The following is a 26,477-nucleotide window of genomic DNA, read 5'->3' as shown; positions in this document are numbered from 1 at the left end:
ATAGGTGGATTTCATGTGCTGCTTGGCCGTCCTATACTCAGAAGTGGTACCCTGTTCCCTAGATTTCCCTACACCCATGCTCGAGCCTTCTAAAAGTAGGTGCGTCCACCTACAGTGTCCTGCGACACACGCCTGGACGGCTGCTACCCCCCTTCATTCGCCTCTGAGTTGCCCTAGGATTTCTGGCACCAACAGACGGACTCCGTTCACCCTAGTTAGACCTCAAGAAAAAAAGTAGCAGCATGAGGAAAAGGGCTCTTACTGACACACAGCGACCCTCAGAGTCTCCTAATGAGATATACCAGCCTCGGAATAGTGACCTGACCACTGGATAGGGCTTCCAATTGACCTGGAGTGGATGTGGATGTGCGCACAGGAAACACACAGTACTCCTGTGGAAAAAGGGGCGCACAGAGAATACACAGTACCTTCTGTGGGGACAGGGTACACACAGAGAACACACAGTACCTTCTGTGGGGACAGGGTACACACAGAGAACATGCAGTACCTTCTGTGGGGATGAGGGGCGCACAGGAAACACACAGTACTCCCGTGGGGGAAGGATCAACAGAGAACACACAGTACCAGCTGTTGGAAAAGGGGGTCATCACAGTTAACACACAGTACCTCTGTGGGGACGAGGGGCGCACAGGAAACACACAGTACTCCTGTGGGGAAAGGGGTTACTCACACAGCTATTGGTATGCCCGGGTGATCTATACCACCTTGTCTCATCAAAAAACTCATCAAGTCACTTTCCTTTGCCGATATGATTCTATATAGTCAAGCTGAACAGCACACAAAGCCCTTTTTGCAGTGACTGATCAAAAGCCTCTCGCTCAGCAGCAACTCTTGAATTCAGACAGTAGTTCCCACACAATATCACGAGACCCCCAGTAACTAAAGAAAGGTCTACCAACCAAATCTACAGAGAAGAGAAAGAGAAAAAGAGCGGGAATAAGAGAGAGAGAGAGAGATTGAGAAATATATGTTCCGGAACAGTTTTTAACAATACAACAGTTAGGGCACAACCAAACAAATCACAGACATAACAAACCCCCTGTTTTAGATACTGATGGCAATATCTGCCTGCTGTGGTGTTAAACTATAACCACCCGACCTTACACACAAAACCCTTTGTTGGATCTCTCACCATAGATCCTTTGTCCCAGCAGGGCACTGAACAGCCCTTTATGGTTGAGAAACCCCCACAGCAGTTACGCAAATATGCAACAACAAGTTTATGGGCAGCTATTATTGGAAAAACATCAACCACATACACCAAAAGGTTCTTTCAGTAGATTTTTTTCCTGATATCAGAAGATTGGAGTACACAGATTTCAATTCACAAAGAGCAAAACTTTCTCAAAAATGACAGTAAGGAAAAGGATTTTCTTACCTTATGCCGGCCTTTTTTGCTTTTTGAAAATTAAACTATGTCTCCTTAAAGTTCTGCTGATAACGAGGGGGAAAAATTAGCTCCTACCTGGCTCGCCAACTGATATAGCCGTTTGCTCTTTTGTCTCACAACCGAAAACGACCGCCAGAAGTACAATCGGGAAATCCCTGGTGTAGTGTGCGTCGATGTGTGTGCAATTCCTCCAAAATAACATCACAGAGACGTTCTCAAGTAGGATCTAATAATGTGCCTGCTTCCAACAGCTAGGCGAGGTTTATTTATACCAGAAGATGGAAGGTGGTCTTACAATCATGACCAATGGGGAGACAGGTGATTAGCACTAAGGCGGTCTTACAATCATGACCAATGAGGTTATGGTATGAAGTGATTTGCTGGCGAAGATGTGAATGATCGCACAAAATTATGTTCGTACGTTCGCACACTTATTCGCGCCCTTTTCGTTGCTGCTCTTATCCTCGTGGATGAAGAAAGCTTTGTTCGACGGTCCCCATCCCTCCCGCCTCAGCCGGCGCCATGACACTGGTATCCTGCAGTAATACCAGGCTGGGCACAAATCAGCTACAGATCGGGACGACCAGACCATCATGCGAAAGTTTCTGTGCAATGCGAATGCAAACGAATCTGCGCATCTCCATAGGATAGATGGCAACCATACGGCGAACAATAATTTTTCCACAACAACATGGTGAGAGTATGTGATGGGGTTGGTTCTACACCTGTTCAGATGGTACAGTACTGCACGGCGGCCATTGTTGCCTTGGTGCTGTCCTGGAGGGTCGATGGGGCCCAGTGCCAGGGTGGCTTTGTCATACAGCAGGGGCGCTGTTTGACTGCTGGGTCCCGCTGCCTGCTGGGGTGGCGCTGCGGCTTCGGCGGTCCCCGTGAAGTGCTGCGCCAAATTTAGAATAGGGTCCTATTCAAACAGGCAACCTTGTCGCGGTGAGTGGGCCTATGCTTTTTGATCGAATTGTATACTAATGCCTCATGTTAGCATGCAGCATAGGGGTAGGTATACGATAAATTACGCTGAGAACCGATGTTTATTATGCTGAGAAGCAGTTAGATAAAAGCATAGTAATGAGGATGTGCGATCCAGTTCTGTTTCTTGTATATACAGTTGCAAGAAAAAGTATGTGAACCATTTGGAATGATATGGATTTCTGCACAAATTGGTCATAAAATGTGATCTGATCTTCATCTAAGTCACAACAATAGACAATAACAGTCTGTTTAAACTAATAACACACAAAAAATTTAATGTTACCATGTTTTTATTGAACACACCATGTAAACATTCACAGTGCAGGTGGAAAAAGTATGAACCCTTGGATTTAATAACTGGTTGAACCTCCTTTGGCAGCAATAGCTTCAACCAAACGTTTCCTGTAGTTGCAGATCAGACGTGCACAACGGTCAGGAGTAATTCTTGACCATTCCTCTTTACAAAACTGTTTCAGTTCAGCAATATTCTTGGGATGTCTGGTGTGAATCGCTTTCTTGAGGCCATGCCACAGCATCTCAATCGGGTTGAGGTCAGGACTCTGACTGGGCCACTCCAGAAGGTGTATTTTCTTCTGTTTAAGCCATTCTGTTGTTGATTTACTTCTATGCTTTGGGTCGTTGTCCTGTTGCAACACCCATCTTGGGTAAAATGTCTTGATAAACTTAGGAATTAATTTTTCCTTCGATAATAGCAATCCGTCCAGGCCCTGACGCAGCAAAGCAGCCCCAAACCATGATGCCCCCACCACTATACTTCACAGTTGGGATGAGGTTTTGATGTTGGTGTGCTGTGCTTTTTCTCCACACATAGTGTTGTGTGTTTCTTCCAAACAACTCAACTTTGGTTTCATCTGTTCAGAATATTTTGCCAGTACTGCTGTGGAACATCCAGGTGCTATTTTGCAAACTGTAAACATGCAGCAATGTTTTTTTTTTTTTTTGGACAGCAGTGGCTTCCTCTGTGGTATCCTCCCATGAAATCCATTATTGTTTAGCGTTTTACGTATTGTAGATTCGCTAACAGGGATGTTAGCATATGCCAGAGACTTTTGTAAATCTTTAGCTTACACTCTAGGATTCTTCTTCACCTCATTGATCAGTCTGTGCTGTGCTCTTGCAGTCATCTTTACAGGACGGCCACTCCTAGGGAGAGTAGCAGCAGTGCTGAACTTTCTCCATTTATAGACAATTTGTCTTACTGTGGACTGATGAACAGCAAGGTTTTTGGAGATACTTTTATAACCCTTTCCAGCTTTATGCAAGTCAACAATTCTTAATCGTAGGTCTTCTGAGAGCTCTTTTGTGCGAGGCATCATTCACATCAGGCAATGCTTCTTGTGAAAAGCAAACCCAGAACTGGTGTGTGTTTTTTATAGGGCAGGGCAGCTGTAACCAACACCTCCAATCTCATCTCATTGATTGGACTCCAGTTGGTTGACACCTCACTCCAATTAGCTCTTGGAGATGTCATTAGTCTAGGGGGTCACATACTTGTTCCACCTGCACTGTGAATGTTTACATGGTGTGTCCAATAAAGACATGGTAACATTTAATTCTTTGTGTGTTATTAGTTTAGGCAGACTGTGATTGTCTATTGTTGTGACTTAGATGAAGATCAGATCACATTTTATGACCAATTTGTGCAGAAATCCATATTATTCCAAAGGGTTCACATACTTTTTCTTGAAACTGTACAGATATTTCCTTTAGGTGTCAGAACTCATTTGCATGAAAGCACAATAGGCTGGTTGTGACCTGAAACATTTATGGTAATTGGTTGATTTAAAAAAGAAATGTAACAATATGATTCGAAACTTGTACAATATATAAGAACATACAATTCAGTTTAATTGTAAACCTATTTTTTTAATATATATTTTTATTAAATATTCTTGGTTTGATGGTGGACACATCAGGAAACACGGCTTGTCATTTCTAACTTCTCAATGATAACATTACTAGTTCAGCACATATCTTACATGCCTGAAATCACAGCGCCCAAGTAGAAGTGCTTGCAAGGTGAAGGACAATTCACAATGGAATTCGATAAGGAAGGAGAGTAGAAGTGAGGAGCAGATGTATTTCTCTGTTATGACTAACACAGATAACAGTCGTGACCTTAACGGAGTTGTGCAAGAATTGGGGGGTTTTGGCAAAGCCCTGCACTTGGCCAAATTTGTATAGGGAAGTTTATTTGCCTGCTTCCCCTGCCCCTTCTTCTCCAAGCCTTGGGCGGCTCCTCTGGTCTCCCTAGCTCAGGGTTCAGCAACCTTCGGCACTCCAGCTGTTATAAGACTACAATTCCCAGCATGCTCCATTCATTTTTATGAGAGTTCTGAGAAGGGCAGAGAAAGTATTCATGCTGGGAGTTGTAGTTTTACAACTGCTGGAGTGTCGGAGGTTGCCTACCCCTGCCCTAGCTGAAAACATCTGGTTTGACATCACCACAGCCAGTAACTAATCATGGTGGTAACTGGCTCCCCTTGCATCATGTGACCATTTGTCATGAAATAAGGGGAGCCAGTCACCGCAGCGGACAGTGATTGGCTGAGATTATGTCAAACCAGATGTTTATGGCAAGGGCGCCCAGTGGTGCATTGCCGGCCAGGAGGAGAAGGAGCAGGGAGTCAACGCCAGGAAGCAGGTAATTAAGCTTCCCTTGACAGGTCCAGCCAAGATGAGGGGGGAGGGGGGCTGGGTGTTGCTAACTTCATAAATCAATTGAATACGTAATGGGTAGTTGTATATAGAAAAGTGTATCACTGAGGCCAACTACCTAAAATATAACTTTTAATGAATCTAATAAAAAATTGTTACAACGAAGTCCCTCACCTGGGGACTAATAAACATACATCACTTACAAACAGACACTCAGAGCCTATTGAAGGAAACAGACAGGATGGCTGGTCATACTAGTGCATCCGGGAGACAACCATATGGGTCCCTATTGTATCCCTATGGTGTCCCTGACCTTGTCTCAGCCCAGAGATGCACCCTGATGGTGGGAGCACTCCGTCCCCGTGCCTAGCCTGTCTGTCCTTATGAGGCCCTTGTAACACAAAGACCCATATGGATGTCCGGGTCATATATAAATGATAGCACCTAGATTGAGAAAACACCGAGCAGGAGTCTCGGTTTCTCCACGGCAACCAAGGATAGATATGATTACAGCAGTGTAGTTCGCTTACCAATAATAATGGTGAGTACTAATAAACGTCGAGGGGAGGACGGTCCAGAAAAATATCTGAATCCCACAATGTAACAACGATATTTACAGTGATGTGGAATAAATCACCAACCTCCACAATAAACGAAATATAGCACTCAGCATAAACAATAGATTACACTCTACAAAAATTGACGAGATCTTGCATTCAATATACCAAGATAGATGTACAGGATTGTAATGCAGTCGCAATCTCAAAGGGATAATTACAGCGATGTAGTACACCCACCACACATGTTAATAGGTAACTTATACCGTCATAGTAAAATAGACTAACAGGGTGATTCGATCCACAGTATAACAACGATAATTATGATACTATGGAAAAAAATCTCCAATTTATATAAAAGACGAAGTATTGCCCCCAATCTGGCGGAGTGGTTTACAGCGCTGTAAAACAGTCTCAGTCTCGACGCGTTTCCCCTTAATCAAAAGGTTCATCAGGAGACCATAAAGGAGTATAGAAAAATGAATGAAATTTCAAAGTTGCTGCTAGGATAAAGCGGCTACATCACAACCATTCAAGACTTTAAAGGACCATGGTTAAGGTCCAAAAATGAAAGAAAAGAACCAAGGTTGCTGGAGCACCCCGAGGCGGATTTACACTGTTAGAGACCATACAGATAATATATGCACAGACAAGATATAAGAAATATAAAATGATAATGTACTTATCCGGTCAGAGGGTCTCGCCAACCAGTGATCCACAATCAGGGGTGCTCAAGGGGGCTGAAAAAATGATGATGCCGCTTTATCCTAGCAGCAACTCCTGATGTAGCCGCTTTATCCTAGCAGCAACTTCGAAATTTCATTCATTTTTCTATACTCCTTTATGGTCTCCTGATGAACCTTTTGATTAAGGGGAAACGCGTTGAGACTGAGACTGTTTTACAGCGCTGTAAACCACTCCGCCAGATTGGGGGCAATACTTCGTCTTTTATATAAATTGGAGATTTTTTTCCATAGTATCATAATTATCGTTGTTACACTGTGGATCGAATCACCCTGTTAGTCTATTTTACTATGACGGTATAAGTTACCTATTAACATGTGTGGTGGGTGTACTACATCGCTGTAATTATCCCTTTGAGATTGCGACTGCATTACAATCCTGTACATCTATCTTGGTATATTGAATGCAAGATCTCGTCAATTTTTGTAGAGTGTAATCTATTGTTTATGCTGAGTGCTATATTTCGTTTATTGTGGAGGTTGGTGATTTATTCCACATCACTGTAAATATCGTTGTTACATTGTGGGATTCAGATATTTTGCTGGACCGTCCTCCCCTCGACGTTTATTAGTACTCACCATTATTATTGGTAAGCGAACTACACTGCTGTAATCATATCTATCCTTGGTTGCCGTGGAGAAACCGAGACTCCTGCTCGGTGTTTTCTCAATCTAGGTGCTATCATTTATATATGACCCGGACATCCATATGGGTCTTTGTGTTACAAGGGCCTCATAAGGACAGACAGGCTAGGCACGGGGACGGAGTGCTCCCACCATCAGGGTGCATCTCTGGGCTGAGACAAGGTCAGGGACACCATAGGGATACAATTAGGGACCCATATGGTTGTCTCCCGGATGCACTAGTATGACCAGCCATCCTGTCTGTTTCCTTCAATAGGCTCTGAGTGTCTGTTTGTAAGTGATGTATGTTTATTAGTCCCCAGGTGAGGGACTTTGTTGTAACAATTTTTTATTAGATTCATTAAAAGTTATATTTTAGGTAGTTGGCCTCAGTGATACATGTTGCTAACTTCACCCCCACCCCCCGTTCTTGCACAACCTATTAAAAGGGAATGTGTCATCAGAAAATGTCCTATTGTTTATATCATGTTTTATGGCTAGTTTCACACTAGCGGTCCGGCAAAGGAACAGCCTGATGGAGAACCATGCATCCAGCACCACCGAAACAGCGTTTTTTTTTTTCCGGGTGAATCTCACTTATGCTGGAAACAGGTCGGATCTCATTATAGCCAATGGGCTCTGGCGGTAAGGGTAGTATTCAGCTATGATGTAAGAGCTAATGTAAAACAAGCCTATGTTAAATATATACTTTTAAAGATTTTTTGGTGGTTATTTTTCATTTAATATGTCAAAAAACAATCCTAAAATCCTGTAGTTTTCACATTGGCTACTAAGCCTAATAATTGGTGCCACTTCTTAGTCTGTACAGATCATTTTAGTGCAGTTATCTGCTCATCATTACAGACAGGATAAGAATGAAATATATAACCTATATATATAGATAAACCACTATCCACCTTTTACAATAGATCATACCAGTGTATTACTGTATTGCGGCGGCAGCAGGGAGCGCACGGCGTCATAGCAACCAGTGACGCCGTGCGCTCCTGCTCTCAGGAGGGATCCAGGCCGCAGTTCCACGGCCCGCACACGGCTGTGAAACACGGCCGTGTGCATGGGGCCTAAGGCTGAGTTCACACGAGCGTGACAGATTTGGTCCGGATGCGTTCAGGGTGCGTTCAGTTAAACTCGCACCATTTTGCAAGCAAGTTCAGTCAGTTTTGGCTGCAATTGCGTTTAGTTGTTCAGTTTTTTCCGCGCGGGTGCAATGCGTTTTGATGCGTTTTTCACGCGCGTGATAAAAAACTGAAGGTTTACAAACAACATCTCCTAGCAACCATCAGTGAAAAACGCATTGCACCCGCACTTGCTTGCAGATGCAATGCGTTATTAACGCAGCCCCATTCACTTCTATGGAGCCAGGGCTGCGTGAAAAACGCAGAATATAGAGCATGCTGCGATTTTAAAGCATTGCAGAAGTGATGCATGAAAAAAAACGCTCATGTGCACAGCCCCATTGAAATGAATGGGTCAGGATTCAGTGCAGGTGCAATGCGTTCACCTACTGCATTGCACCCGCACGGAAATCTCGCCCGTGTGAACTCAGCCTTAGTATCTGGTTTTAACTGGCAGAAAACAAAATTCGCTGACACATTACTTTGAATGCAGTTAGAAGCTGGATGCACTGTCTTGAAATATTAAGTAAAGAAAATGTAAAATTTACTGCACACTGCAAAACTTTAGCTGGCCATACATATTAAATGTACACAGTATTGGCGGAATCTCCCCGAGTATCTGCCGTCAATCAGGGTGTTTAATTTCAACATGCCCAATCCTATGGTTCTCAGCAGGGGCGTAGCTAGAAGACTGTTCGAAGACCATTTCAGATGACTACCTCTTGAAGCTCATCAAGAGAATGCCAAGAGTGTGCAAAGCAGTAATCAAAGCAAAAGGTGGCTACTTTGAAGAACCTAGAATAGGACATATTTTCAGTTGTTTCACACTTTTTTGTTATGTATATAATTCCATATGTGTTAATTCATAGTTAATTCTTTGAATGAGAAGGTGTGTCCAAACTTTTGGTCTGTACTATATATATATATATATATATATATATATATATACACAGGTCCTTCTCAAAAAATTAGCATATTGTGATAAAGTTCATTATTTTCTGTAATGTACTGATAAACATTAGACTTTCATCTATTTTAGATTCATTACACACCAACTGAAGTAGTTCAAGCCTTTTATTGTTTTAATATTGATGATTTTGGCATACAGCTCATGAAAACCCAAAATTCCTATCTCAAAAAATTAGCATATCATGAAAAGGTTCTCTAAACGAGCTATTAACCTAATCATCTGAATCAACTAATTAACTCTAAACACCTGCAAAAGATTCCTGAGGCTTTTAAAAACTCCCAGCCTGGTTCATTACTCAAAACCGCAATCATGGGTAAGACTGCCGACCTGACTGCTGTCCAGAAGGCCATCATTGACACCCTCAAGCAAGAGGGTAAGACACAGAAAGAAATTTCTGAACGAATAGGCTGTTCCCAGAGTGCTGTATCAAGGCACCTCAGTGGGAAGTCTGTGGGAAGGAAAAAAGTGTGGCAGAAAACAGCTGCACAACGAGAAGAGGTGACCGGACCCTGAGGAAGATTGTGGAGAAGGACCGATTCCAGACCTTGGGGGACCTGCGGAAGCAGTGGACTGAGTCTGGAGTAGAAACATCCAGAGCCACCGTGTACAGGCGTGTGCAGGAAATGGGCTACAGGTGCCGCATTCCCCAGGTCAAGCCACTTTTAAACCAGAAACAGTGGCAGAAGCGCCTGACCTGGGCTACAGAGAAGCAGCACTGGACTGTTGCTCAGCGTTCCAAAGTACTTTTTTCAGATGAAAGCAAATTTTGCATGTCATTCGGAAATCAAGGTGCCAGAGTCTGGAGGAAGACTGGGGAGAGGGAAATGCCAAAATGCCTGAAGTCCAGTGTCAAGTACCCACAGTCAGTGATGGTCTGGGGTGCCATGTCAGCTGCTGGTGTTGGTCCACTGTGTTTTATCAAGGGCAGGGTCAATGCAGCTAGCTATCAGGAGATTTTGGAGCACTTCATGCTTCCATCTGCTGAAAAGCTTTATGGAGATGAAGATTTCATTTTTCAGCACGACCTGGCACCTGCTCACAGTGCCAAAACCACTGGTAAATGGTTTACTGACCATGGTATTACTGTGCTCAATTGGCCTGCCAACTCTCCTGACCTGAACCCCATAGAGAATCTGTGGGATATTGGGAAGAGAAAGTTGAGAGACGCAAGACCCAACACTCTGGATGAGCTTAAGGCCGCTATCGAAGCATCCTGGGCCTCCATAACACCTCAGCAGTGCCACAGGCTGATTGCCTCCATGCCACGCCGCATTGAAGCAGTCATTTCTGCAAAAGGATTCCCGACCAAGTATTGAGTGCATAACTGAACATAATTATTTGAAGGTTGACTTTTTTTGTATTAAAAACACTTTTCTTTTATTGGTCGGATGAAATATGCTAATTTTTGGAGATAGGAAATTTGGGTTTTCATGAGCTGTATGCCAAAATCATCAATATTAAAACAATAAAAGGCTTGAACTACTTCAGTTGGTGTGTAATGAATCTAAAATATATGAAAGTCTAATGTTTATCAGTACATTACAGAAAATAATGAACTTTATCACAATATGCTAATTTTTTGAGAAGGACCTGTATATATATAAAAATGGACAGCACTCCAAGGCTATAAAAAATGCAAAATGTATTCACCCATGTGGAACAAAACAGCAGCAGCAGCGATGTTTCAGCTCATCCATAGAGCTTTTCTCAAGCGAGAAAGGCTCTATGGATGAGCCGAAACGTCGCTGCTGTTTTGTTCCACAGGGGTAAATAAATTTAGCATTTTTTATAGCCTTGGAGTGCTGTCCTTTTTATATTTTGGGCTATTAGCCTATGCCCTAGGACATAGCAACATTCATCGTTATTTTTCATTGTCGGTGCTGCCATTTTTCTTTCTTTCTTTCTCTCTCTATATTATATATACATACATACATACATACATACACACACTGTCTGTCATGTAGTGTCATTGTACATGGCAGCCTTCCCTTTCTGCCTGCTGTTCCGCCATGTACTAGTGCTTATATGAGTAACAAAATAAGCAGTAGTAGATGGCAGAACAGCAAGCGGGGGGGGGGGGGGGGGGGGGGGGCGCAGAGAGGGGCCAGAGGGGGGCACAGGCCAGAGCAAGGGGGCGCAGATAGCGGCCAGAGGCTGGACTGAAAGGGCCAGGGTGGTGCACACAGGGGGCACAGACAAGGGCCAGGGATGCGCACACAGGGGCCAAAGGCGCATACAAAAACCAGGGGGGGCACAGATAAGGGCCAGGGGAGCAGACAAGGGTCAGGTAGGGGGCACAGATAAGGGCCATGGCCCAGGGGGGAGCAGACAAAGGCCAAGGGGTCACAGACAAGGGCCAGGGAGGCGCAGACAGAGGCCAGGGGGGGGCACAGACTAGGGGGGTGCAGATAAGGGCCAGGGGCACAGATAAGGGCCAGGGCCCAGACAGGGGCCAAGGGTCACAGACAAGAGCCAGGGAAGCGCTCACAGGGGCCAGGGGCGCAGACAAAAACCAGGGGGCACAGATAAGGGGCGCAGACAAGGGCGGGGGGGGCACAGATGAGGGCCAGGGGCGCAGACAACAACGAAACATTTGTAAAGCGCTTTTCTCCCAAAGGACTCAACACGCATCAGCTTGTCTCAGATCGGTACCTAGTAATATGTACAGGAGGGAAAAGTGATGTTCATATGTGATCATAAATGCCAGGCTAAACAGGTGGCTTTTCAGTTTTGATTTAAATGTGTCCAGGGTTGGAGCTGTCTTGATTGCGTTTGGCAGGGCATTCCACAAGGTAGGGGCAGCATGACAGAAAGCTCTGGCTCCAAAAGGTTTTTAGTTGAATTCTGGGGGTGGTCAAGTTATTGGATCCTTTTCATCTGAGGTTGTGTGAGGTGTGACGCAGATGCAACAAAACCTTCAGGTATTCAGGGCCTAGGTCGTGTAGGGATTTGAACGTTAGCATGCCAATTTTGAGAAGGATTCTCCATTTTATGCGTAACCAGTGAAGTGAGCAGAAAATTGGTTATGTGACAGTGGCGGGGTTGGCTTGTTAACAGTCTTGCGGAAGCATTCTGTACTAGCTGCAGGCGGTGTAGGTCTTTATTAGGAAGGCCTACATAAAGGGCATTGCAATAGTCCAGCCGTGATGTGATGAAGGCGTGAACTAGGGTTGGAAGATCTTCTGAAGGAATGAGGTGCTTAATTTTTGCACAAGTGTCAGGGAGGGTGCACAGATAAGGGCCATGGCCCAGGGGTGCAGACAGAGGCCAGGGGGGGGGGGCACAGGCCAGGTTCAGTGGGGTGCAGATAAGGGCCAGGGGCGCAGACAAGGGCCAGGGACGGGGCAAAGATGAGGGCCAGAAGCGCACAGAAAGGGCCAGGGTGGCGAATACACAGGGGGCAAAGGGGCAGAGACAAGGGCCAGGGAGGCGCAGACAGGGGCCAAGGGGGCAGAGACAAAGGCCGGGGGCACAGATAAGGGCCAGAGCCCAGGGGCGCAGACAGGGGCCAGGGAGGCACAGACAGTGGCCTGGGGGCACAGACATGAACCAGAGGGGCGCAGATAAGGGTCAGGGGCTGTGCTGAAAGAGCCATGGAGGCACAGACAGGGGCCGGGGGGGGGGGGCTGCGCTGACAAGGAGGGCACACAGGCAGCAGGCACAGACTAACCTGAAAAGCCCAGTGACTGATGTGCGCTGCTGTGTCGGTGCTGTGCAGCTTCTCTTGCCTGCCTCTCCCTCCTCAGGTCAGAACTGGAACTTGGTGGGCGGGCCTAATTAGAACAGCGCGTTGCCGGTTTGTACCAGCTTGATTCCTGCACTGTCTGACATTAAGATGCATCGAGGGGGGGAATGGCTAGGATGATGATGGAGGACAGGCCGGGCCCCCAATATCGCCGGCGCCGCACTGTATGTGAAGAAGCCTGGGCTGAAAAACTGTATCAAATAAATATGAAACTTGACTGACACGCTGCCGGGCCCCTTGTCAGCCCCGGGCCCCAAAGCAGCCGCTTCCCCGGTAGTTATGCCACTGCGCTGGGAACTGGGTCTGAGACAGCTACAGCACGCTGATCGGGCAGGAGCAGCTGGTGCGCCGGGCTGATCTGCTGCAGCGGTCTAGCAGTCACTGACAGACGGACTCCTATGGTCTTTTCACCGATGCTGGCGCATTAACCCTCGCACTGCCGCGGTCAGCGCTGACCGCGGTATCCTGACGGGTCCCAGGTGTCCATCAGGTCCCCGCACTGCTGTGACGGGGACCCGATGTCTTGGACTGCCATCCCTGTGAGATCCAGTCCCCTGGATCTCACAGAAAGCAGGTTGTAAGTGTATTACAGTGGTAATACACTTACAGCTGTTGTGGAAATTTTATTATGCGGACATTTTATCTTAGGATGTGTGTGTGTGTGTGTGTGTGTGTTTTTATAGATTGTCATCTGTCTCCCTGTGTCGGATTTAGCCAAAGAACACTCTAGCAGAGGGTACTTTGGCTGAATCGGAACCAGTGGTAAAACAGTCAGTATGAAAACCTTCTCATGGGCTTGGAGACGTGTTCTCAGTGTTTAGGGGGGCGTTTTCTGGTTTGTGAGCACTAAGTGCAAGCACTGGGCTTCTTCCCTTCAAATGTCTATACACATTAGAGAAGTGAAGTCTGCATAAAGAGAGATACATATTATACCTCTGCTGCGGCTTCGCTATCCCTTTCTGGATACATATCTGCTTTTAAGACATGCATATCTGCCTTGTCGGTATACTCGTACCATATACTGACAATAGCCGTAGCAATGCCTCGCAGATAATCTCAAACCTATAAGAACCAGTAGAATGATCTTTATTAGATACTGATCACTTTTGAGCAGTATTGAATGAGGTCCATGCTGACAGTGATGGGGGGTGGGCGGCCACCGGGCTGATCTGTCTTGGGCCAGCCCCTTTTGCACCTTTTGTTAGTAAATAAAAGACTCAGACTGAGCAGGGCGAGAGGAGTTCTCAGCAAGCATTCAATCAAGATGGTAGCACCTGGATCTGTCTCTGACTGCGGCTGAGGGAAAAGGGATTTACCTTTTTCTTTACACAAACTTTGATGCGAGCAGATTACAACTATTAATATTTCTACAACACAGCCAATGCATTACAATACAGAAGTACTGTGATGCATTGTAAAGGGGATCAGACCCCCAAAAGTTGAAGTCCCAGAGTGGGCGAAAAAAAAAGTTTTACGAAATAAAAAAAAATACATTTCAAGTAAAAAAAAATAAAAAAAAAGTGTCCTTTTCCCCAAATAAAGTTAAAAAAATTGTAAAAAAATAAAATAAAAAATCGGGAAAAATAGAAAAGTAGACATTAGTTATCGCCGCAAACGTATCGACTGGATCTATAAAAATGTCACATGATCCACCCTGTCAGGTGAAGCCGTAAAAGAATAAAAATAAAAACAGTGCCAAAACAGCCATTTTCTGGTCACCTTGCGTCACAAAAAGTGTAATACCAAGAAATCAAAAAGGCATATTTAGCCCAAAACTGTACCACTTTCTGTTTTAAAAGTAGAGAAATTGAAATTTAGAAAATTGAGAGTTTTTAAAAAATGTGGGTAAATTTGGGATTTTTTCATAAATAAAGGTGAAATATATTGACTCAAATTTATGAAGTACAATGCGTCACGACAAAACAATCTCAGAACGGCTTGGATAAGTAAAAGCTTTCCAAAGTTATTACCCCATAAAATGACGCATGTCAGATTTGCAAAAATCGGCCTGGGATTTAAGGTGAAAAGTGGCTCGGTACTGAAGAGGTTAATAATAATAAAAAATAAAAAAAACGCAACAAGAGTATGGCCACAAGAGGAAAAATTTCCACTCCAGATTTTGATGCGTTTCAAGTAGTGGAAACAGAATACTATAATCAGTATGCAAATGTGAGCTTAGCCTTACACAAAACTGTAGGATCAGATCACACTTTTAGGCCTCATGCACACGACCGCACTGTTTTTTGCGGTCCGCAAAAAACATAAGCAAAACGGCAGGGGCGTCGCTAGGTTAAAAAATTCGGGGCTTGGGCCCCGGATGTTTTGTCCCATGCCCCGAATATCCTGCCTGCCTGCTAGATACAACTGTATTGACGTACACAGAACGACAATACAATTGAATCTAATACACTGGGAAGAGCTGAAGGACCTGTGGTGACATCACAGGTCATGTGATAAGCCAAACAGGCTGTGATAGGATGACCTGGATGATGTCACCATCATGTGACCAGTGCAGGATTGGACCGGAGTGAAGAGGAGAAGGAGCCTAATGGTGATGTCTGTACATGAGAAAAGGTAAGTGAACTGAGAGGCAGAGCAATGCTGGGAGATGTAGTTATTTAACTGGGATGTATGTTAGGGCTGAAGGGAGGGATGTTATTGACATAGAACTGTGTGCTTGAGGTGGCTGGGGGAGGGAGTGATGTTATTTACATTGGACTGTATGTTGAAAGTGGATGGTGGGGGGGAATGATGTTTATGTACATGGGACTTAATGTTTAGGCTACGTTCACACTTGCGTTTGGGGATCCGCTTGTGAGATCCGTTTCAAGACTCTCACAAGCAGCCCCAAATGCATCAGTTTAACCCCAATGCATTCTGAATGGATGCGGATCCATTCAGAATGCATTCATTCGGCTCCGTACGGCCCCCCGTTCCGTTTTGGAGGCGGACCCTAAAATGCTGCAAGCAGCGTTTTTGTGTCCGCATGGCCTTGCATAGCCAAACGGATCCGTCTTTACTTACAATGTAAGTCAATGGGGACGGATCCCTTTGCATTGACACAAAATGGTGCAATTGTAAACTGATCCGTCCCCCATTGACTTTCAATGTAAGTCAGGATGAATCCGTATTTGGATTTAGAAATTCTAATCTAATACAAACGAATCTGTCCTGAACGGATACATTCGTTTGTATTATCGGTGCGGAACGCAAGTGTTAAAGTAGCCTTAGGGGGTGATGTTTACATGGGATTGTGCGTTGGAGGCGGCTGGGGAGGAGGTGATGTTATTTACATGGGACTGTATGGTGGAGGGAGGATTATAACTGCAGGGGGCACTGCAGATCCAGGCGGTCTTATTACTACTGGGGGCTCTATAGGAGGGTCTTATAGATCCGACTTATTTCTATGGGGGCCTTATTACTACTGAGGGGTCTGTAGGGAGCTTTATCACCACTGGGGGGAACAATAGGGGGCCTTATTTCTACTGGGGACTCTGTGAGGGTATTATTAATATGGGAGGGCTCTTCTAATAATGGGGGGCATTGTTGAGGAGCATTATCACGGTTGGGGCAGTGTTACTAATGAGGGCATTCTAGAAGGGAATTACTATTAAAGGGACTATGAGGAGCACTATTACTATGGGGGGCAGTAATGTTTCTTCAGGATAGTATTTGGGGGTATTGGGGGGGCAAGGGCGTAACTAAAGGCTCATGGGCCCCGGTGCAAGAGTTCAGCTTGGGCCCCCCTTCCCTCAGTGCTTTGTGTGTCTTCTTATGCGGCACAAGTGTCTTTGGACTCCCTCAGGCTCCGGGGCCCGGTAGCGACTGCTACCTCTGCACCCCCTATAGCTACACCCCTTGGGGGGGGGGGGGGGGCACAGCAAGCAGCAGGATAAGACTGTGGGGACTCCAGTTGGGGGATAATGATAGAATGTGAGGAAGCTAATACGTCTGTGTGTCACACTCTGCAGAGACGAGGCGGCTGAGAGAAGATGTCCAGACCGAGTGGAGAAGATGATGAGAGAGAGGAGACGTCATCTGGAGGCCCTGGATGTGACAGGTAAGTGCTGCTGTATAGCAAGTACAGCAAAGTGCAGGGGGGGGGGGGCAACATATTTATTAGGGCTTGTGCCCCGGATCTTTTGAGACCCTAGCAACGCCCCTGCAAAACGGACAAGAATAGCAAAACGGACAAGAATAGGACATGCTATATTTTTTTGCAGGGCCTCGGAATGGAGCAACGGATGCGGACAGCACACGGAGCGCTGTCCACATCTTTTGCGGCCCCATTGAAGTGAATAAGTCCACACCCGAGCCGCAAAAACTGTCTCCCTTCAAGACCTCAAGAATGAGACCGCAGGGTACTGATGTCTTGGCATGGCAGCCTGGGGCCTAATGAAGGCCCAAGGCCTGCCTGCAGTGTATCCCCATCAGGCTGCTCCAGAGAGTACCAACAGTATTAGGCCTCATGCACACGACCGTTGTGTGCACCCGTGGCCGTTGTTCCGTTCTCTGTGATTTTTTGCGAACCCATTGACTTTCAATGGGTCCGTTGAAAACTCGGAAAATGCACCGTTTGTCATCTGCCTCCGTGGTCCCGTGTATCCTGTCCGTCAAAAAAATATGACCTGTCCTATTTTTTTGACGAACAACGGTTCATGGACCTATTCAAGTCAATGGGTCCGTGAAAAAACACAGATGCACACAAGATTGGCATCCGTGTCCGTGATCCGTAGGCTACTTTCATACAGACGGATCCGAAGATCCGTCTGCATAAAAGCTTTTTCAGAGCTGAGTTTTCACTTCGTAGTGATGGGGACGCTTCTAGTTAGAATATACTACGAACTGTGTACATGACTGCCCCCTGCTGCCTGGCAGCACCCGATCTCTTACAGGGGGCTGTGATCCGCACAATTAACTCCTCAGGTGCCGCACCTAAAGGGGTTAATTGTGCGTAACATAGCCCCCTGTAAGAGATCAGGGGCTGCCAGGCAGCAGACCCCCCCCCATCCCCAGTTTTAATTTCATTGGTAGCCAGTGCGGCCCCCCTCCCTCCCTTTATTGTATTATCATTGGTGGCCAGTGTGCGGCCCCCCCGGCCCCCCCTCCCTCCCTTTATTGTATTATCATTGGTGGCCAGTGTGGCCCCCCCTGGCCACCCCTCCCTCCCGTTATTGTATTATCATTGGTGGCCAGTGCGGCCCCCCCCCGGCCTCCCTTTATTGTATTATCATTGGTGGCCAGTGTGCGGCCCCCCCGCCCTTTATTGTATTATCATTAGTGGCCAGTGTGCGCCCCCCCCGGCCCCTCCTCTAATGTATTAATAATATTGGTTGCCAAATGGTAAAAAAAAAAAAAGTTTTAAATATATAAATTTTCAAGTAAAAAAACTAAAATGCACCTTTATTTTCCAATAAAAAATAAGGTTTTCAACAGAAAAAATAGCAAAAATAAAATCTCCACACATTTGGTATTGCCACTTCCATAATGACTCACACTACACAATTATCATGTAAATTATCCCATGAACACCGTAAACAAATGTCAGCTTGTTCGCCACAAAAAAAAGAATAAAAAGCAATCAAAAAGTGTTATGTACCCCAAAATGATGCAAATGAAAACTATAAGTCCTCCTGCAAAAATGAAGCCCTCACATAGCTGCACAGAACGAAAAATATGCGTTGATGCAAAAAATTTTTTTTTTTTTAACTATATGTATATGGTATCGCTGTAATCGTACTGACCCAGAGAATAAAGTTATTGTGTCATTTATGCAGAAAAGAAAATTTGAAAAATATTTTTTTTCCCGTTTATGTTCAGTTTTTTGCGTTCCGTATACGGAACCATTCATTTCAACGAATCAACAAAAAAACCCGAAAGGTATGCCATATGCCTTCCGTTTCCGTATTCCCGTTCCGTTCAAAGATAGAACATGTCCTATTATTGTCCTCATAACTTACAAGGATAGTACTGTTCTATCAGGGCACAAAAGAGAGAGAAGAAAGCAACGAAGTTGCGGCACTCACCAGGATACAAAAAATCTTCTTTATTGAAACTTCCTTAGAAGTGGATACATCGGGGGTCCAGGGGCGGACACAGTGTTGCAGCGGCGACGGCCGTTTCGCGCGTAAGATCGCGCTTCCTCAGGCCGCTCCGTTCTATCAGGGGCCAGCTGTACACAGACGTATTCCATATTTTTTGCGTACCGCAAAATACTGATACAGCCATACGGTCGTGTACATGAGGCCTTAAAGGGAACCTTTCTAGTTGAGTATAATGCGTAATCTCCTGGCAGCATGGTGCAAAACAGGAGGAGCTGAGCAGATTGATATATAGTTTTGTTGGAAAATATTCATGCACTGCTGCTGCCAATGACTGGCCTCGGCAGTGACGTCTCCCAAGTTGAATATCACTACTGGGTCCAAAACGTTTGCACATGTATTTTGCCGCTTTTCCTAAGAAATAAAATAATTCACAGAACAAAGAAATACAACTATCTTGCTGTGATTTTTGTATACTATTATTACGGGTGGGGACCCTATCCACAGCATCTAAGGAGGCAGGTGGCCACAAAGCCTGGTCAAAATTATTGTTCTTCCCAATTTGGAAGGCTCCTGCTGAAGACCATAAGATGACAGACAACACCTTGTCTTATACCGAGGAAGAGATAGCCACGGTCTTATCTCAAGTAACCTTGTCAAATGAGTTCCTTCAAACCCCAGTGACGGATCTCCAGGCAAGAGACCTTGAAAAAGAATCAAGAAGACTCCAGAGTTACGAACTCCACAGCGTAACTTTTGCGGAGGACATAAAAACACAACGAATCCCAAGGGGATTAAGAATGAGAATCAAACCAACCTTTTTCATGAGAAAATAAAGAATATTGTACACAGTTCGAGCAAATCTTAAATAAGTGCTCATTTGACCTAATGACACTTACCCTCAAATACCTACAAACGGCTATAACAGATACGAAAACGAAGATCCATTCTATTGAACTTCAACTACAAGCAATTATATCCTCCGAGGAATATAAAAAGCTCCAAGACAAAATCTCTTCAACCTTAATAACAGCCAGAAAGGAAATTGAAACAACCAAAAGGAAGAAATTCCTACGGGATTGTGATGACTACAGAAATAATAATGTCTACAACTGGTCGGAGGGAAATCAACGCACTAGAGACAGATCCTCATCTAGAGACTCACAGATGTCCACTTCTAGCAACGAACAATCAAGACAACCAAACCGCGGTTTTCGGAGAACACGAGGTACCAACCAAGGAAGCAGAGGTGGAGAAACCAACGCGAACCTGAACACCACCAGGATCACCAGATCACAGGTAGTGGCATTAGATAAGAAAACACACTCCTTAGTGGTCAATATTTCATTAGAACTGTTAAGTCCAGCTGAATTGGAGCTGCTGCAGAAAGGGTTATCCTTCTGCCCTTCATATCATCTGGATACCTTTCAGCTGGACTTGGACTTGGAACGCTTTTTTAGAAATGTACGCCTAAAAGCTCATTTCTCAAAAACTATGTCACACACTACACAGGAAGTTTCTACAAAAATCTCCATCACCCAGTTAGGATTGCGTAATAAGAGCACCTCTGCAACGCCAAAAACACATTCTGCTATCGAAACATTAATTGAGCTAGTACAAATAGAAGTAGAGACATTTAAACAGGACGTCCGAAAAGGGAGATATAAATATAAAAACAACATTGATAACATAGAAAGACAAGCACTTACCACTTTACAAAAGTCAAAACAAATAATAATCAAGCCAGCAGATAAAGGGGGTGCATTAGTGATAATGGATAGAACAAGATACATCGCTGAGATTCATCGTCAACTCCAAGATACTACAGTGTACAAAATTCTAGACAGTAACCCATCATCCTTAATCACTAAGAAGATACAGGATGTTCTAAAACATTACCAAACCAATAACATCATTGACTACAAAGACAGTTACCTTTCTAACAAAATCTCATTCCATCACTCCAGTATTTTACGTACTTCCCAAAATTCATAAAGATTTGACCAACCCACCAGGGACGACCAATAGTGGCCTCAACGGACTCACTATTGTCTCCTCTAGCTATATTTCTCGAAAAGATACTCACCCCTTTGATTAGAAATACTAAGTCCTTTCTCTTGGATACCACATCTTTTCTCAAAATCATCCACTGATTTAGAACCACTTCTCCCAGATAATCTATTAGTGACGTGGGACGTCACAAGCTTATATACGTCGATACAACATCCCAAAGGCATTTCCGCAGTACACAAACTACTTCAGAGCAACCAGATAGATAAAGACATCATCTCACTTAGTATAGACCTACTGACTCTAGTCCTACATAGCAATTTTTTCCTTTTCCAAGATACCTACTACATGCAGATACAAGGAACGGCAAGTGGGGTCTAACGTAGCCCCCAACGTACGCTAACAGTTACATGACAGATGTAGAGGACTCACACATCTATCAAAATTCACTTTTCCAACAATATAGCCGACTATGGAAACGATATATAGATGATGTCTTTTGCATCTGGTTAGGACCCATGGATACACTTATACAATTTCACCAATTCCTCAATAACATATCTATCCCGGAATTACAATTCACTATACACTATGACAGAACATCATCAGTTTTCTGGATATAACAGTACACTAAGGATTAATCAGGGAAACTATACCACTGATCTTTTTGCGAACCAACAGACAGAAATAATCTGTTACATTTTACCAGTTTTCACCCTCCCACAACAAAAAAACATTACCGGGTTCACAACTCAAAAGAGTACAGGCAATAGTTACCTGATCCCTTACTTAGAAAGGAACGGGAACATGAAATGAAGGACCGGTTTAGAGAAAGGGGCTATCCTCCACAAACTTTACAGATCCCGACAAAAGGGAAAACTAAACGTATTACAGATGACAAACGTCTTGCCTTTGTCCATAAATTCCATCCCAGTGCTCGTAAAGTGATTAAATATAATCAAGTCCCATTGGCCTCTCTTACGAAAGGCCTTTCCGGAAATTGAGGAATTTAGGAATCCCATTCTTCCATGTAATCGCAGACCAAAAAATATCAAGGATTTCCTCATTAGAGCAGACATAGGCCCATCTAAATTACATCCAAGACAATTACTGTTCCAGACTCAGAAAATCGGCACTTTTCCATGTTTACACTGTGCACAACGTAGCAATGTACAAAAAGGATCTATCATTTCTCACCTGCACACAGGCAAACCGTTCAAAATTCAAGGTTATTTCACTTGTGATACAGACTACGTAGTGTACACCATTAAATGCCCTTGTGGCCTAATGTATGTAGGTGAAACTACACAAACAATCAGAGATAGAATATGCCAACATAAATCCACAATACGCCGTCAAAATCTGTTATTACCACTCCTATATCATTTTGTTTAAGCTCAACACAACATTTCACAACTGAAATTTCAAATTATTGAACATGTGCTACCACCGAGAAGAGGAGGAGATAGATCCAGAATGCTGAAACATAGGGAGGCATTCTGTATTCATACCCTACAAACCCTGTCTCCGAAAGGATTGAATAGAGAATATGAACTATATGCATTTATGTAACCTCTTACCTGATTGTGACATCTTAAAATATATATCATTTATATATTTTGCAGAATGTGGATGACAAAACTATGGTTTGGCATTTCAAAAAATTATGATGTAAAGTGTTATATTAGACGTTTCATTTCTGCATTGCCAAAAATTTGCATATTGCCATAGTCTACTCATCTCCAAAGTAACCTTCATAAATACTAATATTTTATACCTTTCCCAATTCCCATAGGTATCCTAAATAGATCCCCTAGGACCATGCCGCAGGAGGTATCATTTTTCATGACTTCTCCCTTTTTTTCTATAAACTATACTCTTTCTGTGTCAGTTTCGGTTCAGTGCGCTCCACCGGCGTCATTTCCGGTCTATGGAGCGCACATACTCTTCACTTCCTGTCATTTGGAACGCATCATGCGTTCCACCGCCTTTCTTCCGCCTGTATGGAATGCACGCCGGCCGCGCCTCCTTCCTCCGATGCAGCCGACATTCCGGTCCCGCTGGCATGATAAAAAGCGGGCCTGGATCATATACCCACCATGGAAGGCATACTTTTTGGCGGCCGGAGCGCTCCATGTGCCTCTCATTCTTCTCACTTCTACCTCTGTCGGCATAGGTAAGAAAATAATACAGCCATTATTAATACTTGCTATTCCCTCTGGCTTATTGAAGGTTAAAATGTAATATATATTAGGAGCTATTAAGATGAAAATAGACCTCTTATAGAGATATACTAAGTGATAAGTGATCACATGATGCAGTTACTCTATATATTAAGCTATTTATAGGTAATAAGAGAAAATAATATTTACGGTGGATTTTTTCCTTATAACTTGTATAACAGATATGAATGTCACAGTACATCTATTAGCGGACATTATCTATACTAAAGAGACGGCTAACTTTTTGCAATTGTTGTATCTTATCTGCAATGTAAAACATACAAGCTGACAACTATGTTCACCTATATTGATTTATACCTATATTAATCTTGTAGTGCCTGACGAAGGCCTAAAAAAGGTCGAAAACGTTTGCACATGTATTTTGCCGCTTTTCCTAAGAAATAAAATACTTCACAGAACAAAGAAAAACAACTATCTTGCTGTGATTTTTGTATACTATTATTACGGGTGGGGACCCTATCCACAGCATCTAAGGAGGCAGGTGGCCACAAAGCCTGGTCAAAATCACTACTAGGTCCATGCCATTTGGGGACACATCACCGCTGAGGTCAGTCATTAGCTACAGCAGTGCACGTGACCCTGTCTGTCTAGAAATTTACAGGATGGGAACCGGACCAACATTCAAGGGAGCAGTCACAGAGCAGTAGGAAGTAGGCGATATGGTTATTAAAAAGAGTCCACAAAGCTTGACAAACCATTTAAAGGCGGTGTCCTTTATCTTTTACGGTTTAAAATAATTTACTAATTAAAATCAGATATTCTTTTCTCAAAAAAACAACAGACGTGCAGGTTGGGGGACACCTGGGAAATAGTGACCATAAAGTAATAACCTTCCAATTATCATTCAAAAGACCGTTTCTACAGGGAGGAACAAAAATACCAAAACTTCAAAAAAGCTAAATTTAGCCAACTAAGGGAGGCCATAGGCCTAACTAACTGGGACAAAGTCCTCAAAAATAAAAATACAGCCACAAAATGGAATATCTTTAAAAGCATCCTAAAATCTCAATGTGAGAGGTACATACCGTATGGGAATAAAAGGTTAAGGAACAAAAAGAAACCAATGTGGATAAATAGAACTGTAAAGAAAGCAATAAATTACAAAAAGAAAGCATATAAATCACTAAAACAGGAGGGTAGCACGGAAGCACTGAAAAACTGTAAAGGAAAAAAATAGAACATGTAAAAAACAAATAAAAGTGGCCAAACTAGAGTCTGAGAGATTATTGCCAAAGAGGAGGAAGTCGCAGAGAGCGACGAGGAGAAAGCAAAGCTGTTAAATATTTTTTTCTCCAATGTATTCACTGAGGAAAATAAACTGTCAGATGAAATGCTGAATGTAAAAATTAATTCCCCATTAAAAGTGCCCTGTCTGATCCAGGAAGAAGTACAACAGCGATTTAAAAATATTAAAATAGACAAATCGCCAGGACCGGATGGCATACACCCCTGTATCCTAAGGGAATTAAGTAATGTCATAGCCAGACCCTTATTTCTGATATTTGCGGACTCTATAACGACAGGGAATGTTCAACAGGCTTGGCGCATAGCAAATGTGGTGCCAATATTCAAAAAGGGTCCAAAAACACAGCCCAGAAACTATAGGCCGGTAAGTTTAACATCTGTTGTGGGTAAACTGTTTGAAGGTTTTCTAAGGCCTCTTTCACACGGGCGTTGCGGGAAAAGGTGCAGGTGCGTTGCGGGAACATGCGCGATTTTTCAGCGCAAGTGCAAAACATTGTAATGCGTTTTGCACACGCGTGAGAAAAATCGGCATGTTTGGTACCCAAACTTCTTCACAGTAGTTCGGGCTTGGGATCGGTGTTTTGTAGATTGTATTATTTTCCCTTATAACATGGTTATAAGGGAAAATAATAGCATTCTGAATACAGAATGCATAGTACAATAGCGCTGGAGGGGTTAAAAATAAATAAATAATAATTTAACTCACCTTAATCCACTTGATCGCGCAGCCCGGCTTCTCTTCTGTCTTCTTTTTTGCTGTGTGCAGGAAAAGGACCTGTGGTGACGTCACTCCGGTCATCACATGGTCCGTCACATGATCTTTTACCATGGTGATGGATCATGTGATGACCGGAGTGACGTCACCACAGGTCCTTTTCCTGCACACAGCAAAAAAGAAGACAGATGAGAAGCCAGGCTGCGCGATCAAGTGGATTAAGGGGAGTTAAAAAAAGATTTTAACCCCTCCAGCGCCATTGTACTATGCATTCTGTATTCAGAATGCTATTATTTTCCCTTATAACCATGTTTTAAGGGAAAATTTGAATGGTCAGGTCCCGATCGTCACCTAGCAACCGTGCGTGAAAATCGCACCGCATCCGCACTTGCTTTCGGATGATTGCGATTTTCACGCAACCCCATTCATTTCTATGAGGCCTGCTTTACGTGAAAACTGCACAAAAAGGAGCATGCTGCGATTTTCACGCAACGCACAAGTGATGCGTGAATATCACCGCTCGTGTGCACCGCCCCATAGAAATGAATGGGTCAGGATTCAGTGCGGGTGCAATGCGTTCAACCCGCGCGGAATACTCGCCCGTGTGAAAGGGGCCTAAGAGATGCTATCTTAGAGCATCTCACCGGAAATAAGCAAATAACGCCATATCAGCATGGCTTCATGAGGGATCGGTCATGCCAAACTAATTTAATCAGTTTCTATGAGGAGGTAAGTTCTAGACTTGACAGCGGCGAATCAATGGATGTCGTATATCTGGACTTCTCCAAAGCATTTGACACTGTACCACATAAAAGGTTAGTATATAAAATGAGAATGCTCGGACTGGGAGAAAATGTCTGTATGTGGGTAACTGGCTGAGGGATAGAAAACAGAGGGTGGTTATTAACGGTACACACTCAGATTGGGTCACTGTCACTAGCGGAGTACCTCAGGGGTCAGTATTGGGCCCTATTCTCTAATATATTTATTAATGATCTTGTAGAAGGCTTGCATAGTAAAATCAATTTTCGCAGATGACACTAAACTGTGTAAAGTAATTTACACTGAAGAGGACAGTATAATACTACAGAGCGATCTGGATAGATTGGAGGCTTGGGCAGATAAGTGGCAGATGAGGTTTAACACTGACAAATGTAAAGTTATGCACATGGGAAGGAATAATGCAAGTCACCCGTACATACTAAATGGTAAAACACTTGGTAACACTGACATGGAAAAGGAACTAGGAATTTTAATAAACAGCAAACTAAGCTACAAAAAACTGTGTCAGGCAGCTGCTACCAAGGCCAATAAGATAATGGGTTACATCAAAAGGGGCATAGATGCCCGTGATGAGAACATAGTCCT

The sequence above is a fragment of the Bufo gargarizans genome, chromosome 3 (assembly GCF_014858855.1).
Source record: "Bufo gargarizans isolate SCDJY-AF-19 chromosome 3, ASM1485885v1, whole genome shotgun sequence".
NCBI lineage: Eukaryota > Metazoa > Chordata > Amphibia > Anura > Bufonidae > Bufo > Bufo gargarizans.
Note: the sequence above shows the minus strand (reverse complement) of the source record.